Raw genomic sequence first — 16,290 nt, 5'->3', positions numbered from 1 at the left:
CACCACCAACTAAAACATTGACTGTTTCAGGAAAGACTAAAATTGTTTATGACTGCAGCTATCGGCCATATGTCACTATTCAAATACAAATTAAAATTGAATAAAATTTAAAATGCAGTAACTTGGTTGCATTGGCCACATTACACATATCTAGGGGTCATATTTGACAGAGGTCTATATGTTGCACAGTGTATGTAAAGAATATTTTCATCACAGCAGGACATTCTGTTGTGCAGCATTGTTTTACACTATCATATTTATTTTTAGAATTTTATCATACAGCAGATTCTTGAAAATATTTCACATAAGATAATCAGATAAAAACATTCTAAGTGGATTACAAACAAAGACTCTTACTTCCTTATGTTTCTCTCACAAACATCTAAATAGCTCTTACTTTCATGAGGTTGGCTGAATGATCTTCAGTAGGTGGTGTTAACTGTCTCATCCCAGTGTGACATTTAAGTCCTTCATGGTTGTGCCTCAGAGTGTCTCTTGCCAGCAAGCAGTTAGTGTTTGGGCAGCTCTCTCACCTGCCTATTTGTCTTAGTCTGTTTTCTGTTGCTGTAACGAAATACCTGAGACTGGGTAATTTATAAAGGAAAAAAGTTTATTTTGGCTTATGGTTCTGGAGGCTAAGAACCATAAGAGCAAGTGAAAGCTTCTGGAGAGGGACTCCTGCTACTTTAACTTAGGGAGAAAATCAGCAGGGTGAGTGGGCATATGTAGAAGAAACAGAACATAAGGGACAGCCTCTCCTTATAAACACTCACTCTCACAGTGACTGATCCCATCCTGCAAAAGCAGGAACTCACTCATTCCCACAAGACAGCATTAATATTTTCATGGGGCTCTGCCCCCGGGACCCATGCACCTCCCATTAGACCCCAACTCCAAACACTGATGCACTGAGGAATTACAACTCTAACACATGAACTTTGGGGGCAGACATACAACCAAAGCACCAATAGCAAGTTCTCTCATAGTATCCTTTTGATCACTGGCCTGGCTTTGCTTGCTGCAGGCAGAACCCTACTGTGTTTGACTGGTTGGAGACAAAGTAATTGGTTCCTGGTCACAGCTGCTGGGGCCAGAGAAACACAGTCGCCCTTTCCATGCCACCATTGCCAGCACAACTATCACACTGAATCTTTTATTGAAATTGGCAGAAACACAAAAATCAGTTCCAGAACCACTTGGATGACCTTGGTCCCTTTGCTCTTCTCAGCTTCTCAGGGAACAGAGAACACCAGGGCTCTCTGTGTTACGGCCTTTTCATTCTCCAGCACAGGGTTTTGTGGCTGCCTTCTCACTTAGAAAGATAAGGTGAGCAAAATAGGGGGTCAGGTATGCCCCTTGCTCTGTCCAGGTGGGGCGGACTGAAGGTTGTCAATTTCAGGAAGACTTGGAGCAAATAAAGCCCGGGTTCATTTCTATTGTCAGCCTCTAGCTACACTTTCTGCATCCCAATAATCCAAGCTAAAAGCCACATAATTCCTATCTAGACTTTCTTTAAGATCATACCGTCTCTGCAGTGTACAGATCTCCTGAGCTCCTAGACAAGGCTGGTGCATATTTCATCTATAGAATTCTCTAGAGCACCAGATTATCCTGAATGATATCAGATCTTGATTGGTACAAACTTGTCTTTTAGAGATCTCACTGTCCAGCTAACTTTTTCAGTCATATCATTGCAGTGTGTAAATGTTCCTATAAATGACTGCTTGAAGCATTTCCAAAAAATAACTAAAATTTTTATTTTTTTAATTGGTTCTTTTTAGTTATATATGAGAGTAGAATCCATTTTGATAAAAATAATACAAGCATGGAATGTAACTTATTCTAATTAGGACCCCATTCTTGTGGGTGGACACAATGGTGGGATTCACTTAGGTATTTTCATATGTGTACATAGAAAGATATGTTAGACTTATTCTACTGTCTTTCCTATTCCTATCCTCCTTCCCTTCCCTTCATTCCCCTTTGTCTAATCTACTGAATTTCTATTCTCACCTCCAGCTTTACTGTGGTTTAGCTTCCACATATCAGCAAAAGCATTCAACCTTTGGTTAAAATTTTTATTTTAAAATATAACTAAGAACAGAGGTGGGAGGAAGAGCATGAGAAGAAGAGTAACATTAAACAGGGGTGAGAGGTGGGAGGGAAAAGGAAAGAGAAGGGAAATTGCATGGAAATGGAAGGAGACCCTCAGGGTTATACAAAATTACATACAAGAGGAAGTGAGGGGAAAGGGGGAAAAAAACAAGGGGGAGAAATGAATTACAGTAGATGGGGTAGAGAGAGAAGATGGGAGGGGAGGGGATGGGAGGATAGTAGAGGATAGGAAAGGCAGCAGAATACAACAGATACTAGTATAGCAATATGTAAAACAGTGGATGTGTAACCGATGTATGCTGCAATCTGTATACAGGGTAAAAATGGGAGTTCATAACCCACTTGAATCAAAGTGTGAAATATGATTTGTCAAGAACTATGTAATGTTTTGAACAACCAACAATAAAAATTTAAAAAAAATAAAATAAAATATACAATACAGAATTTAATTAATTTTCCCCAATTGAATGCATTAAAATAATTAAATGATTTTTGTAAAACAGTTTTACTGAAGTGTAATTGACATACATTAGTGCCACATTTGAAGTTTACAATCTGACAGGTTTTGATGTATCCAAAATCATCAACACAGTCAAGATAATGAGTGACCATTGAAAGTTACCTCTTGCCCCTTGGTAATCTTTCCTTCTTGTCCTCTCTCCCCACTTCAAAACTTTCTCCCACCATCCTTAGACAACCACTGATCTGCTTTCTATCATTATTAATTGGTTTGTATTTTTAGAATGTTGTTTAAATATAATTTTATAGTATGTCCTCTTTTTAGGTTGGGGTGGGAGGAGTCTGAGTTCTTTAATTCAGCATGAGTATTTTGATATTCATGCTGCCTTTATAAATAGCTCATTTCTTTTTTATTGCAGATTAGTGTTCAAGATTATGAATATACCAAAACTGTATATCCTGTTTGGATTGTTTCCCATTTTGTGACTACTACAAATAAATGTCCTATGAGCAATCATTTCCAAGTCTTTGTATGAGCAATCATTTTTAAGTCTTTGTTTGGGCATATTCCATTTCTCCCCCCCTGGATAAATATATAAGAGTGGATGGCCATGTCAAATGTTAGCTATGTATTTAAATATTTAAGATATTTCCCTTTTACATTCCCATCAACGGTGTTTGAGATTTCCAGTTGCTCAATGTCATTGCCAACAGTATGGTCTAGCTAATCTCTTTCAGTTTAGCCATTCTTACAGGGTAATATGGTATCTCATTATGGTTTTCATTTGCATTTCCCTCTTCACTAATCATGTTGAACAGATAGATGTTCCTGTTACTATTTGTCATTCATACCACTTCTTTGGTAAAGCATCTGATCACATTTTTTGACCATTTTTAAAATTGGGTGTTTGTTTGCATATTATAGAGTTTTGAGTATGCTTTACGTAGAAATTATGGATATGAGTCTTTTATCAGATATATGATTTATAAATATTTTCTTCCATGCAGTAATTTGTCTTTTTACTCTCCTAAAGTGTTTTAGAAAGAGCAGAAGTTCTCAATTTTGAGAAGCCAAATTTGATGTTTTAGTGGACTATAATTTGGGTGGTATAGGTAAAGAAAGCTTTGCTTAGCTCTTCATCACAAAGATTTTCCTCCTATGGTTTCTTCTAGAAGCTTTATAATTGTACGTTCATTAATTAGGTCTAGGATTCATTTTGAGTCAATTTTTTGATGGTGTGAAATATAAATTGTAGTTTATTTTTTGCATATGAATATCTAATTTTTCTGGCACCATATGCTGAAAAAAATTATATCCAGGGAACTGTTTGTGTACTTTTGTTGAAAACCAATTGACCATTTATGTGTGAATCTATTTCTGGACTCTCTATTTTGTTTAGTTACTCTATTCATCTATTCTTAAGCCAGTACCACATGTCTTGATTTCTGGCAACTTTAAAGTTAGATAGTGTGAATTCTTTTCAAGATTGTTTTGGCTATTCTAGGTCCTTTGCATTTCTATACAAATAATGTAATTTGTCTGTTAGTTCTTCAAAAGCAGTGTGCTAGAATTTTGATGAGGGTTGTGTTAAATCTATAAATGAATTTGGGCAGTGATATCATAATAATATTGATTCCTTCAACCATGAAAACAGTATAACTCTCCATTTACTTATTTTGGTATTCTCTAATTTCTCTCAGCAATATTTACAGTTTGTAGTAGATAGGAGTTGCTTCTTTTTTTCTTTTTTTGGTTTGTTAGATCTAACCTATTCACATGGTTTATGCTACTATAAATGACATTATTAAAATTTTCAATTTGCATATAGAAATAGAATTGATTTTTCTATTGACCTTGTAACATCCTTGCTAAAATAACTTGTTAGTTGTAACACCTCTTTTGTATATTCCATATGATTTTCTGTGGATGGGATCATCTGTTGCCAAGAAAAAAGTTTACTTCTTTGTTATCAATCTGGGCGTCTTTAGATTCACATACTAGCTCTTTGCATTGATTAAAACCTCCAGAGCAGGTTGAATAGTAGTGGTGAGAGTGGACATCCTTCACTCATTTCTAATCTTAGGGAAAAAGCTTTCAGTCTTTCATTGTTGAGCATAATTCTAACTGTAGCTTCATTGTAGATGTCCTTTATCAGGTAGAGGAAGTTCTTTTCATAGTTTGCTGAGAGTATTTTTAAAAATCAGGAATGGATGTTAAATTGTGTCAAATATTTTTTCTACAACAGTTGAGATGACAAATGTGGGGTTTTAACAATTGATAATATAGTGAATTGCATTGATTTTTGTTGTTGTTATTAAATCAACCTGTGTTTTCTAGATAAAATAAAGTTTTTAAAAATAGAGAAATTAATCAAGGTGGATTTGAGTTTAATATCCTTGATTAAACTCAATCTAATAACTAATCAGCTGCTTAGTTATTGTTTGTTAATTCATTAAAGACTATTTTAAATGATGATTATTTTCAATAAATCTCAAGAATTGCTTAATTTTTAGCTTAACAATCTTAAAATGAATAAAATATATAATGAGAATTAGTTTGCCAAAGTTAAATGCAGTGTGTTTTCTTTAGTCCTGCAATGTCTATTTTTTAGGAGCTGGTTGCATACCCAAATATATAATTTCTTTAGCTGAGAGCAAAGTATTCTGTGTGGTTCCACCTGTTTACACAACTCTTTGTTTTCTCCCCTCTCATTTGTGAGAACATTGGTTGGGAACCAGTCTAAATCAAAGCTCTTTTTGAGTCATTTCCTCAGAGGAGATTGTAGGATCACTGTATTGAGTGACCCTGGCAGTCCACAGGGTGGGTAAACATAAAATGATTAAACAACAATACCTCCCATCAGCTCATGCTCCCAGAGAAAGGTACAGGAAATGTTCATGATCAAATTCAGTTTAAACTCGGGGCAGTTTAAACTCAGTGGCTGTTCTTACTGTTTTAGTCAGCTTTTTCACCTCTGTGGCAAAAAGACCTGACAAGAACAATCAGAAGAGGAAAAGTTTATTTGGGGGCTCATGGTTTTCAGAGGTCCATAGACAGCCAACGCCATTGCTCTGGGCCCTAGAGGAGGCAGAACATCATGGCAGAAGGGTGTGGAGGAGGAAAGCAGCTCAAGACATAGCACCAGGAAGCAGAGAGTGAGCTGCTGCAATCAACAAGGACAAAATATATACCCCAAAGGCCCACCCCCAAGGACCCACCTCATCCAGCCACTCCCTACGTGCCTACACTGCAAACCAGATAATCCCTATCAGTGGATTAAAGCACTGATTGGTTAACACTCTCATAATCCAATCATTTCACCTTTAAACTTTCTTGCACTGTCTCTTACATGAGTTTTGGGGGATACCTCTTATCTAAACCCTAACACTCACCAAAGTGGAATTACAAAATCTCCCCAAGCCTCAGAGAGCAGTGAGTTGCCGGAGTGAGGAGGCAGATAATGAGTTTTCAAGCCACAGAGACTGTAAGGATCCCGCGAAATGTCGGAGAAAGAGACCACCAAGTGACCACTCATGCAATTGGCAAAAGGGGATTTATTGAACCAGCATGCTGGGGCTCTGTGCCCACTCAAGAAGGGAAAGCAGCCCAGAGCCCCGAGCAGGGGCTGAGCATTGCTTAAGTACACTTTTTGGGGAGGGCGGAGGGCTTTGTATACATCAGAACAAATCATCATTAGGCGCGGGAAAATTGAATAACAACTCCTAAACATGATTGGTTCATTCATTGGCGGGAACAGGTCAGGCTGGAGTGATAGGTCATTCCTAAGGAGGGGGTTACATTTAAACTGATTGGTCCAGGCCCTGCAATGCCTACGTGCGACCACACAGAGCCCTTATTAAACAACCAATAGTCAGGGGAAATATTTACTGGGCAGTTCCAAGCATTGTCTCAACAGCTACAGAAATTTCAGGTTTTGCAGGTAGCATAGATACCTAACAATACCTAATCCTTTACATTTTAACTCAGACCTTGCAGCTTAGAAACTTTACAACACCCGGTCTTTTATGCTTTAACTTCAATTTCTTTTACCCTTACAAGACAAAGCCAATCAGTCCTTGGTGGGTTTCTTTTAACCAGTATATCAGGTGAAGGAGACTGGAAGGAATTCAAGCCTCCTGAAGATATGAAATAAGCAAGACTTAATTCTCAAAGCTGTTAAGCAATATATAAGCAAAGCCTGGGACATAAGCAAAGGGTAGGGATTTCTGCAAGACAATGGTTTATAGTGCAGGTTTTGGAAATAAGGGAGGTCCATATTGAGCACTGTTTTTAGAATTTCTTACCTGTGGCTCCTCCCATTTTCTTGCTGAGTCTCTATCAGTGTTTTATTCATGTTATTGTGAGGTAAAGTAAAGAAATTAACTGGTACTTTACCAGAATATAACTGTTAAAAGGAGAAAGATACCATTCATAACATAACTTCTTTTTATTTTTGGTACTAGGGGTAGAATCCAGGGTTGCTTTATAATTGAGCTACACCCTCAGTCCACCTTATGTTTTATTTTGAGACAGGGTCTTGGTAAGTTGCTTAGAGCCTCACTAAGTTGCTGGGGCTGGCCTGGAACTTGTGATCCTCCTGCCTCAGCCTCCTGAGTCCCTGGGATTACAGGCATGCGCCACCATGCCTGGGAACCTAATTGACTTCTAAGAAAGGATTCTGTTTATTGGACAGGATAGGAAAAGAGAAAAAGAGGACATTCGCAAAGCAGAAAGGGAGAGAGTGGATCCTCTCAGAAAGGAGAAGGATGACACACCTCTACTGTCCTTTTGTTTAATTAGGGGTCCCAGGAAGTTTCCAGAAAGTCCAGGTCCACCTCTTGACTTTTGACTGATAGCAGGATTGCATCAGACTTTTAAGTCCCTACTGTGCATGGTTTTACCCTCATAGAGGGGAGATTTTACTATTATAATGACATGCTAAAATCTAAGGCAACTGTGGGTCACCTTTGTCTGCAATTACTGGTTCCAAATTGTAACTTATTCTTACAGATTTTATGGTTGATGGACTTTGTGTCTAATTTTCCCATCTCCTGGACTCCTGGAACTGGTCTGCATAAAAGTCACAAAAGTCCCCCATCAGAAATTGGGCATGGCAGCACATGGCTATAATCCTAGCAAGACAGGAGGCTGAGGCAGAAAAATCACAAGGTCAGTGAGGGTCAGTCTCAGCAATTTAGTGAGGCCCTAAGCAACTTAGACAGGCCCTATGTCAAAATTTTAAAAATTTTAAAAGGGGTTTGGGGATGTGATTTAGTGGTTAAGCACCCTTGGGTTTAATCCCTGGGACCAAAAAAAAAAAAAAGAAGAAGAAGAAGAAAAACAGATAAAAGACCACCATCAGGGCAACCTTCTTCTTATCTGCAGGGAGGAGTCCTTGGACCTGCATTTCTCCTGAAGATAACAGGTTGTTTGCTGAGGAATGTAGCATATCCCATTGACTCAAGTCAGGCAGGCCAGAGCAGCCTCAGGCAAATTGTCCTTAAAAAGACAGTGTGTAGGGCTGGGATATGGCTCAAGTGGTAACGCACTCGTGGGGCATGCGCGGGGTGCTGGGTTTGATCCTCAGCACTACATAAAATAAAATAAAGATGTTGTGTCCACCGAAAACTAAAAAATAAATATTAAAAGAAATTCTCTCTCTCTTTAAAAAAAAAAAAAAGACAGTGTGTAGGGGTCAGCACAGTAGATCTACTTCACAAAACCATGTTCCCACTGCTGCCACCTTTATGAATGACACATACTTGTGAGTGAACATTTGTAGACCTGACCCACATATTGTACAGGAATGAAACACTGACACATTTCTTTTCCCTATAATTGAACTAGATTCTGAGTCCCCTTTTCACTTGGTAATGATAAAAGTAATGGTCTGATTTAAGGTTAACTCAGACATGGAGGGCTTACAACTCAGTGGACAATGGCTATCTTCTTCATCAATTCCATATTCTCCCTTGGCTCCTTCCTCCCTTCTGCATAGGTAGTGATATGAGTTCCGTATTGAAGAGAATTTTAACTATTATCCAGGTCAGGAGAAGAGGACACTGGGTCCTTGATTACCTATCATCCATCTGTAGCATCTACTGAGCTGCAATTTATCCTCCTAGGTGTCTGGGTGCATGGCTTGTTGCACTTGCTGAAATGATCACTGTCCTCCCAAGGTCTCAGTCTATTCATTCAATACAGGCTACTTCAGTCCTTCCCACTGGAGCATAGATCTCAAACTCCTTCATGTCCAGTAGCCAGGTGCCATTTCCATCCTTCTCTCAGGGTCCATAATAACTTTCTGCCACTGTCCTTGTCCAATGCTTAGGCTAGCTATCTAGGTGTCTTTCTCATAATTTGTTGGCTATTATGGACACTGAATTCTTCTAAGGATTCCCAGTCTTCTTCCCAGAGGAGGAATGCTAAGTTCTTTCTTGCCTTGAATCCTCCAACCAATCTTGGATTTCCAGTTACCTTCCCCACCTGGACCCAGCCCCCGGAGGGAAAGAGGGGCAAGATCCTGCCATACTAACGAACTCATTCTTCTGCTCTCTCCTCCCCTTTGAAGTTCTTTTCTCCAACCAACAAAAGTCTTTCATCTTCTTCCTGTGTGGCTAAAAATGGCTTTTTCATCTTTCTCCTTCCCGTGTGTTGTTTGTGGGTAAACTTTATATTTTATTCCTTCAGGCTTTGGCTCTTGGTAATGAAAGGTATGTTCTCAGAATTCAGAAAACATGTTCCTTGTCAGGTGCTGTAGTTCTTAGCTCCACTCTCTTACTGCTCCAAGGCTTTCTGGCTTTAGTTTCTAACTGACTTCCTCTTCAGTGTAGATGAAAGATGTCACAGCTTCTGGAACAGAAGAGAAAACTCATCATCAAAGGAAATCTAAAGGTGGGAAGTCTCAACCGATAATTTAAACATTATCTGCTACACTAATATGTGTTTTTAAGTGGATAGTACTTTGTTGGATCAAGTTGAATCTTCCACGGAACCTAAAAATCACCAGTATAGTCTATAGTTTCACAAATACTTGCTTTGTTATATGTGGAAGTAGAGGCAGGAAAAAACTAGTTGAAAGTCTGAGATGACATATTGTGGAAGACAGGCAACAGATACTGTGAACCTACGTTGACCTTGAAATTACAAGTCCCTACACCATCTAAAAATCTGTAGAAATTCAAATTTCATGTGGCATGGACTGTGGATTCAAGCCAATTTTATCTCAGAGAGTGAAGATGTCCCAGCTGATATCTGTGCTAAATACGAAATAGTGAAAATATGTTAGCTAATTATAGTTCTTGAGTAGAAGTAGCAATTGTGGTGGTCAGAATGTTCTTGAGGAAGCCTACATTCCTGAGCTGATCCACTGCAGAAAGAACAACATAAAACAGGACTCCACAAGAGGCAGCAGTGCAGTAATACTGTTTTTGGGTCTCAGGCAAGAGAAACTGAGACTCAGGTCCTAACCTACTTAATACCTCCTCTAACTCATTACCTACTATGTAAATGGTGCTCCAGAGGACCTCCACATGGTAATCAATCAATGTCTGGTTGGTTGACCTTGAAAACAGGGGATATATCTGGGCATCTGTTTAGATGAGTTATTGTGACTGAGTACTTTGGGGTCGTCTAAAAGAAGGTCGGATAAATGTAAAATTGATTCTGTTAGGTTATAACAGAACGAATAGGTTATGAGAGAAATACGGTGGAGAGAGAAATACGAAGTATTTTGAGTAATCGTCTCCCTTGATGAAAGATGCCAACAAATACAAAATTTGGTGGGCAGGCCTCTGGCTGCAATTCTGGCAAGAGTAGATGCTGCATTCTTAAGTACAAAGGCAATCTGGGGCAAAATTCTTTCTTCTTCAGAGGACCTCAATCTTTTCTCTTAAGGCCTGCAGCTGACTGGACGAAGTCCACCCACACTTCAGAGGGTAATCAGTGCTACCTGAAGTCTACTGGTTTAGATGCTAATCACACCTAAAATATACCTTCACAGCAACTAGGGTCTGATCCAACTATTGGGTGCCATAGCCTAGCCAAGTTGACACACAAGACTTACTACTGCAATAGCATTTTTGTTTTTGTTTTGAGCAGGCACATGGAGATGAGCAAGACGAGGACAGTGGGTAGCATTGAGATGGGTGGGTTCTCAGGGAGAGAGAAAAAGATCCTTATGAAAGGGAGACCTGGATCTATGAGCATGAACTTGGAGGTGTTACTTGTCTTTTCTGAGAATCGAGAGGCATCCACACCCTGCCTTTGGAGTGTATATACTTTTGCTTTGCTGTCTTTTTTTTTTTTTAAAGAGAGAGTGAGAGAGAGAGAGAGAATTTCAATATTTATTTTTTAGTATTTGGGGGACACAACATCTTTGTTTGTATGTGGTGCTGAGAATCGAACCTGGGCCGCACGCATGCCAGGCGAGCGCGCTACCGCTTGAGCCACATCCCCAGCCCACTTTGCTGTCTTTTAATAAATCTTTGCTTGTGCTTGCTTTTGACTTGTCCTAAAATTCATTTCAGTGACATAAGAACCCATCTATGCTGAGCTGAGGTCCCACTGCCCCTTGGAAGGACCTCCTCTTCCTTGTTTGATGACAGCAAGACATACAGGTTTCTTCCTGTCTAGTTATGCAGACAGGTTTCAGCACCCATGTAAACATAAGTTAGCCCCAAACTAAAGGAGCTCCATAACAAACTTTGTGGACTCTAGGCTCAAGCAGCATTGTTTTGTGGCTGAGAAAGAAAATATGTGACCCCAAATTGGGAAGAGAGGAGAATTCCCTGCTTCTGTGAGAAACTCAGCATGGCTCTGGCCCTTCAAAATTCTTAGTAAGTGCCAGAGAACAACTCTCTTGGCATGGATATTAACCTTTTCATTGTAAGCCCCAATAGCAATGACAAAGATGAGGTATCTCTCAGTTGGGGTTTTTGTATGGCAGAGGCTGGAGTGGAATTTAAGGAGAACAGAGTCACTGGGTGTGTCTGAGGAAGCCTTTAAAAATGCCCAGACATGCCTCAGAGAAACTTGTCTGGAGACAGGAATTTATGAATGAGACAGTGGAGACAACAAGAAGCCATATCTACAGATCTGAAAGACCTAGGGACCTGTGGATTATGCTAGTATTACTTTACAGATTGTAAAATCAGTTAGTCTTAATACAAATTTTGTGTATTTAATAAAATTCCTACAGATGTTGTTGTCTAAATCTACCTATAAACTTTTTGAACTCTACACCTAATATGGAGTTCAGGGCTCAACATGAGCAAAACCAGCTCTGTTCAGACATACAGTATAGTTGTATGGATGAGTGTATTAACTTCACACTGGCACAAACTTTGGTCTTGAGTCAAAATGATGGAAGTGTCTTAGTTTAATTATCTTAAAATATAAGTGATCCAGTTTGATGACCAAGAACAAGTAATAAGTTATAGTTATAAGTAATAAGTTATAGTTATAGTAAGATATCCATGAATTCAAATTCCTGTGTTACCTTGCCACCTTTATGACTTAGATTAGTTTATTTAATTTTTACATCTTGGTCTATGTCTCTCCTGATGGGTCTATTAAGAACTCTGGCATATAGTAAGGACTCAATAGTAGTTGTTAATATCATGATTGCTTACTTCAGCCAATACCATATCTATCTGCCCCCTTAAACTTCAGCTGACATCAATGAAAGTGAATGTTAATATCTATTGTGGTTCTTAACCTTGGTAGGCATTTGGAAGCAAGGGACCTTGGGAGATGCTCTTGGAGGGTCAAGATGCTGTTGGTTGTCACAGTGACTGGGGAGTTCCATTTAGTACTCAAAAGATCAAGGATGATAAACACCCTGAAATTTGTGAGCCAGTCTTGCTTTATGAATTAATTGTCCTCCCAGCACCCATTAGTGAGAAAGACATGTTTTCATTTCTGCTTATTTTGAGCTGGAAAAGAGAAATGAAGTAGAGGAGAAGCTAAGCCCAGAGGGAAGGATTCATAAAACCTTACATATGACCAACAAATTGTTCTAATTCCTCCAAATTCCTCATAACAACCCAATTATAAATTCCAATTTTATGACTGAGGAGGAAACAGAAGCACAGAGGTTAAGCACATGCCAGGCTTGGGTGGCTGGTAAATGGGAGCGCCTCATACAAAGCCCATGCGGTCTGGCTTTGGAGTCCCCTGCTCTTAAACACTGCTTATAATGCCTCTCAGTAAGATGAATTAAAGCAAATAAAAATTAAGTAAAAAATAATGAAGCAACACAAAACACTTGCTATGGTTATAATTGCTTTTAGAGTTTCTAATGATAAATGAAAATTCTTTGTTTTCTTTTCAGCTCAGAAAGATTAAAATAGGTAGTACCTCCCATCTTGTAAGAGAGAGCAACTTGAGGAAAGAATTAGCAATCCCATCATGTGTCTGTTCTTGGCTACACGTAGGTTTGCAGGAAATGTCTTCTCTCGAATGCAGCCAATATTCTGTGAGTGTGTGAACATCTATTTTTATATCTTCTATTTGTAGAGATAAATTTATGTTGAAATATTATTGAATCTCTGTAGCATTCTAGTGAAAAGTTTGATATTGGAATTTTTTCTGAAAATAAAAATGTACTTCATGGTTTCAAGAATGAGGTGAAGGTGTAAAGAGAATACTGGAGAGAGACTTTAAAACAGCCTGCACTTTTAAAGATTCTATAATGATGACCCCAATTTGCAGAATTTGAATTTTACTCATGAACTGATGAACACAAAGTTAGAGGCATCTCATGGTGACCCTGATGGCCAGCCAACATATGACTTGAAACTACATTGCTGTTTTTAGTTTGCTTAGTAGTTGTGTACAATTATTTGAATATGGAACATTTTATTGTGTTTTGCAATTATCTCAAATAATTTAATCAATAGAAAAATGACACTAGTAATATGATAATTAGAGCAGATATAAATAACTAGCCGTGAAAAATTGTTCAGCTCTAGTTTTAATTGTGTACTCTTTGAACTTAAGACAGTTAAGTGCGTGTTAAATTGTGAGGAAGAAGAGAAAAATAAAAGGTGAAAAAATACTAGAAATAGATTGTTTAAAAGTTATGAATAGTAATTGAAGTGTACTGTTAATGGAAATTGAAAAATCCTTAAAATTAAGGATTGGGAACTGTAATTAAATATACTCTGGAAACTGGAAGTCACAGGAAGCTCATAGGGCCACTAAACAGCAATATAGCTGGCATCAGCTTCCTCTGTCAAAGCACAAAGGAGTCAGGTGTTCGATTTTTGCTTGATAAATATTTTAGTATAATCAATGAATAGCTCCACATTTTTCTGCTTAATCCTAGGCATTTTTCTTTATTAGCCTGCCTCTCCTCCCAACATTAAGACAAATTACTTTGGTTTCATGTCAATGCCAATCAACCTGAGCAAACTAGAGTTAAGATAAGAAATTACTATAGAAAAAATTTATTATTATTATTATTATTATTGGTGGTGCTGGGGATTGAACCAGAGCCTTGAGCATGCTAGGCATGTACTCTACCACTGAGCCACATCCCCAGCTCAGAAAATTATTTCTTGTCCCTATGTATAGACCTATTTTTTTGGTGATTAATATATACCCTACATTTCCTGAAAAGAGACAAATAATATTAATTTATACCATTATTAAAGATTTCATAATATTTAAAATTTTCTAGTAGTGTCTGGTTGATTGTTGGTCTATAGTTCTTTGGTTTTGAAGGACTCTGAACATATAAAGGTAGGTCCCTAAATATAAGGTCATGGAGAGTCATTGTTGAGTCATTCTCTTCTCATTTCTTCTCTCCTTTGTTCTTTTTTTTTTAAATTTTTTTCAGATTTTGAGACAAGGTCATGCGAAATTGCCCAGATTGGTCTGGAACCTTAGATCCTCCTGCTTCACCCTGTGGTTGCAATGGCCCATCCCAGCAACTCAGGAGTCTAGGCAGGAGGAACTCAAATACAAGGCCAGCCTTGGCAATTGAGTGAGACCCTGTGTCAAAATAAAAAAAAAATACAAGGGACTGGGGATGTAGTTCAGGGGTAGTGCACAAAAGAAGTTGGGCCAAAATACTTTCAGTTGAGGTAGAATAAGATCTATTTTCCTCAATTTTCAGAAAAAGGTAATAGAATGATCTCTAATTTTTTTTCTATGTAAAGTTTCTTGAAAACTTTTGGGTTTGCTGTTTCTAAGACCCAGCTGAATAAACAAATAGCAAAAAGCATGACCAGAATATTCAGGAGCAGCTAGCTAATGAAGTAGATCATTCTTTGACACCTTATTGTGTTAATATTATTATATTCTATGTATTACTATAAAATAGCCATATATATGTATGCATGTATGTACACATGTAAGTGTACATGTATATATGTATACATATATATAAAATATGCAATCCTATATCCTAGTAGAATATCATTTCATAGTCTGTGAAGACCATGGAATCTTAAAGAGCTTTATGACTTCCATGTGCTCTTTAACCCAACAACCTAAAGAAGAAAGAATTATTATTGGTCCTTAAGAGAAGCCACCGCTGATGAAACTCCTTCCACTTAATGACTATCTAGGCCAACCTGCTCTGTGTGGAGTTTGGGGAAATGCCTCTTCCTTTTTTTAAGACATTGGGAGGAGATTTGTTTCTCAAAGGCAAAATAGCCTGTCCCCATGCATTTCGATGCAGACACATTATAAAAGGAAACTAGAAACAGTATCAGGTAATAGCAGCTTTAAGTACAATATTTTGCAGGATGGCCCTGAAACCACTATGGTTTATGAGGTCTGAGTGATAAATGACCAATTTGCATTCCAATGTGACTTTTGGAATATAATTCATTCATTAGTTGATTCTTTCCTATAATAATAATTATTATTATAAATGATTGTCTTAGTTGGTTTTGTGTTATTCTAACATAATGCCATAGGCTGGGTAATTAATAAAGAATAGTAATGTATTCTCTTATGTTTCTAGAGGCTGATAAATCCAAGATCAAGGTGCAAGCAAGTTAGGGCTCTGTCTGTTTCCAAGATGACACCTTGAATGTTGCATCCTCCAGGAATACTGCATCTTAACCTGGCTGAAGAGCAGGGAAGAGAGAGAACTGCTCCCAGAAAGCCCTCTTAATAAAACAGTCATTTGTGAGGGTGAAGCCCTCATGACCTGAATGGCCCCCACTGGGACCCACCTCCCAATACAATTTCTGTGGGGATTAAATTTACAACACATAAATTTGGAAGAACACATTCAGACCATAGAATTAATTATCCCTGAAAAATGGCAGAATGATCAGGAACAAAACTCTGGAAATAAACTTGATTTATTCAACCTGAAAATAACAGGATTCCTTCTTGGCCCTATGTTCGAGCCCTTTGAGTGTGTCTTTAAGGTGATGAGACTGTCAGTCATTAGTGCCAGATCCAAATGCAAACATAGGTGGCTCTCAGCAGTTAGATGTGAATCAAACCATTATGTCATTTCACCATTTTGAACAAATTCTGTTCACTGCTTTTATTTATTTATTTTTTAAAATATTCTCTCTGCCAAAGAAAGAATTCCTTGCAGAGCCAGCATTTGAAATTACTCATTATCTCCACAAGAAATCCTAATGTAATCCAAGAACTTCTATCTATTCATTAAACACTTCAAATTGTCGTGATCATGAAATCCATATTCATATAGATTTTGCCAATATTTAGCATCTGATTAAGTT

General features: G+C 38.0%; 1 long non-coding RNA gene across 2 annotated transcripts; it reads left to right on the top strand.

Moving 5' to 3' along the window:
• Positions 1-1,218: 1,218 nt before the first annotated feature.
• LOC125612878 lies at positions 1,219-15,913 on the top strand. 2 transcript variants are annotated; one of them, XR_007343353.1, is made up of 4 exons: positions 1,219-1,326; positions 9,404-9,469; positions 12,909-13,052; positions 15,552-15,913. It is a non-coding gene; the product is annotated as an uncharacterized LOC125612878 (long non-coding RNA). The 2 variants fall into 2 exon arrangements; XR_007343354.1 differs by having other exon boundaries at positions 1,232-1,326; positions 9,409-9,469.
• Positions 15,914-16,290: the final 377 nt, after the last annotated feature.

The sequence above is a fragment of the Marmota marmota genome, unplaced genomic scaffold (genome assembly GCF_001458135.2).
Source record: "Marmota marmota marmota unplaced genomic scaffold, marMar, whole genome shotgun sequence".
NCBI classification, from domain to species: Eukaryota; Metazoa; Chordata; class Mammalia; order Rodentia; family Sciuridae; genus Marmota; species Marmota marmota.
This window is presented reverse-complemented; position numbering and strand designations above follow the sequence as displayed.